Source organism: Schistocerca americana, chromosome 5 (genome assembly GCF_021461395.2).
Source record: "Schistocerca americana isolate TAMUIC-IGC-003095 chromosome 5, iqSchAmer2.1, whole genome shotgun sequence".
NCBI classification, from domain to species: Eukaryota; Metazoa; Arthropoda; class Insecta; order Orthoptera; family Acrididae; genus Schistocerca; species Schistocerca americana.
The window spans coordinates 231,756,351-231,760,527 of NC_060123.1; positions in this window are offsets into that span (position 1 = coordinate 231,756,351).

The window sequence follows — 4,177 nt, forward strand, 5'->3', positions numbered from 1 at the left end:
CGTGCGAACCATTCAACAAACATCATCGATATGTGCTTTCGGAACCGAAGGCACACTCTTGTACCCTTGGTGACTACACGACACAAAGCTTTACGCCTCGTCTGGGCCTGTCAACACCGACATTCGATAGTTGATGACTGGAAAAATGTTGCCTGTCGCAGGAGTCTCGTTTAAAATTACATCGAGCGGATGGACGTGTACGGGTATGGAGAAACCTCATGAATTCATGGACCCTGCATATCAGCAGGGCACTGTTCATGTGATGGAGGCTCAGTAATAGTGTGGGGCGTGTGCAGTTGCAGTCGTATGGTACCCCTGATATCTCTAGATACTACCCTGCCTGGTCACCTGCATCCATTCATGTCCATTGTGCATTCCGGCGGACTTGGACAATTCTAGCTACGGAATGCGGCACCCCACACGTCCAGAATTGCTACAGACTGGCTCCAGGGACACTCTTCTGAGTTTAAACACGTCTGCTGTCCACCAAACTGCGCAGACATGGACGTTATTTAGCATATCTGGGACGTCTTGCATCGTGCTGTTCAGACGAGATCTCCACCCCCTCGTACTCTTTACGGATTTATGGACAGCTGTGGAGGATTCATTGTGTCAATTCCATCCAGTACCACTTGAGACATTAGTCCATGCCACGTCGTCTTGCAGCACTTGTGCATGCTCGCGGGGGCCCTACACGATATTAGGGAGGTGTACGAGTTTCTTCGGCTCTTCAGTGTAGAATGTACAAGCAACACCGTTAGCACTAAGGGGAATTTCAATGTCATTAATGACAACTCCATTTTTCGTCAGTATTGCTGTCCCTAGTTCTCTTCCATGTCCTGAGTAATAAAATTTTCAGTGAACTGAGGATACTGGTCACATACAAGGCTGCTGTTAAGTAGGCATGAAGGGGAATAACTGACCGCCATGCTTCGACAGTTTTAGTATGTATCTTACACATAATCGCATGCCATTGCCTCATCCGTTAGACTCATACTTTCACTGCCTAACAGACTCTTCGTAGAACCAGTCTTTGGATAGTTAGTAGGGTTCGATTAGTTCGTCTGTCCAGTTCTCTTGAGACGAAGTATTGTTTGCATTTTGTCCAAAGTAGCGAAGGGTCTGTTCTGTGTTGTGCTTATTGGCATCACTTGCAATTGACTCTAATGGCTCTAAGCACTATGGGACTTAACATCTGAGGTCATCAGTCAAAATGGCTCTGAGCACTATGGGACTTAACATCTATGGTCATCAGTCCCCTAGACTTAAACTACTTAAACCTAACTAATCTAAGAACATCACACACATCCATGCCCCAGGCAGGATTCGAACCTGCGACCGCAGCAGCAGCGCGGTTCCAGTCTGAAGCGTCTAGAACCGCTGGGCCACAGTGGCCGGCACTTGCAATTGAGCTTAATTTAATAGTGATGTATGCACTTATGCCGCCAGACCCTGGTGAATTTCTGACAGAGTTTCCCACAGATTCTTCACTGGATTGGTTAGCTATTTGTTTACATTTTGCATGTATTGGCGGAGCAATTTTCTCAGCGCTTTGACGTGCAAGCCTGCGCTTTTTTGCTTTCAAGAGGAACTACCTTTATGGTTAGCGCCCCTGAAGTGTTTCCTGCAGTTCCCTGATCCTGATCAGGAATGTTAACGTCAACAGATACTTCTTCAGAAAGTTTAAAGTTATCTGGAATGTTGGTGACTGACGCTTTCGGCACAGGTCCTGTCGGTTGTCGTTTGGTCAAGGATGCCCTCGCTGTGTCATCAGTCTCCATTGGAATGTCACTTGCACTAACCTTGTCATTCGTGAGTGTTGCCATAACTGGGTTACCTGGTTCTTCTCCGGTGACAGCCGCCACATTAGTGTTTTGTGAGACGCTAGCGAGTGGAGCATTCGTCACAGGTTCTGTCTGTTGCGGTCAGTCGAGGACTCCTCAGCAATATCTGTGGTGTCCATCGGAATGACTCTCTCACTAACACCGTCGCTCGAGACAGTTGCCGTTAACAGGGAAGACGGCTTCTGTCCATTGGCAGCTGCCGCGTGCGTTAGTGTAGAGTGAAATGTGAGTTTTGAAGATACGAACACTAAGACAACTCAAAACCCAGTACCCGAGCGAAGAAAATCTCCGACCCGGTCCGGAACTTCACCCGGGCCCCTTCGCTCGGCAACGCACCGCGCTGACAGCGCAGCAAGCTTTTTGTCCTGATTTATTATTTTTTTAGTTAATAATGCAGCCGAGTTGTGAATCTATGGATCTTCTAACGATATACTGTTTACGAAGTGATTCCAAAGCGCGTAATATAAGTTGTCGCCACGCAAAGAATTAAAACATCCGACGAAGACGGGATTCGAACACGTGCAGAACACAGTGGATTAGCAGTCCAATACTTTAGCCACTTTTTTTTAACGGGCCTACTTCCTTCGCTTCAGCCTTCCTTACTCTCGTAGTGTCTTTGTCGGAGTGGCTTCAGGCAACTGACGGGATGGTTCCTTTGAAAGGGCGCAGCCGATTTCCTTCCGCATCCTTCCATAATCCACGCTTATGCTCCGTCTCTATGACCTCGTTGTCGGCAGGACGTTAAACACTAATCCCCACCTCCTCCTCCTCCTCCTCGTCCTCCCTAAACAAAAATTCGCAGGTACAATGACTAACAAAATATAATTCTGTATTTCTTGAACAAAAGAGGATGGTCTTCTTAAAATTATATGTATTTTTTGAAAAAGTTCATAAATACACATTACTATACTGTCGGTGGATGTAAGAAAACATCTAAAAGACTTCTTGCTACTCCGTCAAATAAAGAAGCTACTCCTCGATGTCCGTTCGATCAGTGTTCACTGTAAATTCATTTAACATTCAGTACGTAGTTCAAGATTTTGCTATCATTAATGTCTATCACATTCCCATACTCTGAAGAGTTGTACAGGTTTCGTTTGATTTCAAAATGTTGATATTCAATATAGGAGCAATAGTCTGCGAAAGTCTCTGTTCGATTTTGAATGGTGCAAGCAATGGTGTGGCCCAAGATCGAGATCGCAGCGTTGTTTTCTGTTCTGGGGTACCGATAGCGCCTGTGGCCACAGAAGTTCAGTTTTGTCAATGTGCCTCTCAGTCGAACGATCCATGATTGCCAATGTCCTGGATAAAAGAACGGTAGCAGGCCCACAGTTGAGTCGATGAATTAAAGTGTCTAAAAATCCACAGTTAGTAGAGGTAGAAGAAACCACTAGATGGATTTTGTGCAGCTTGTCGTTGGTATGGATCTTGTCATTGGGGGCATCATGTACCAGATGGATCTGACAGTACTAGGCAACAAGTCACTGAATACATTCATCCAAATAACGTTCTATTCGTAATGCGGCCATTTCTGTTCAACTGGATTTCCTTTAGAAGTTTTTGTCAGGAAATCATAAACTACCTTGTTCGTCAGACTGGCGGAATATGAATGGTAAGGACGGTCTTTAAAGATGTAATTACGTATGGAAATATTCGGGTAATCTGTGATACAACGGGAGGTTCAAGCCGATTTTGGTTGCATCTGTCTAATAAAACCCTAGCTCTTTTGTCTTTAGGGGCCTCAACAGACTTCCTGAAGAGACTGGTTAAGAGGGCCGTACTTTGCATTGTTGTATCGAGACCTCGCTTCTTATATACCAAGACCAAAGTTTCAAATCTGACACTGAAGATATTATTCATCATAACAAACCAGCGGAGGACCTTCTGGATGCTTGCAATTACAGGGGTTGTCGCGGGACGTATCTGCGTCTGGAAGCTAAATTTTTTAGCGACTGATGGTTTGAACATTTGGAAGTATATTAAATTGCTTGTCCCCGTACGTTTTAAGGACCACCCTAATCTGATTTGACATGTCTTTCCAGTTCCTGGTGTTCATCCTGGCTGAGTTCGTGTCCAGGTGTAAACTCAATGACTTACGGTATTATGTTTGCTAGCGCTGCACCAATTCTTGTCCTCAACATCCCATTCTGATTTGCATAAGAATAGTTTTTGTATCGTTTAATTTGGCCCCAGATGCTCCTGCGAAATCTTGAATTGTATGGCCAACCGTTATGAGATCTTGTTGAGACGTGATTGCAATGCATAGATCGTATGCGTAAGCTATGCAATGATGCCTGATACTGCTATTTCCCAGCGCTCAGCTTTCCTGTGTT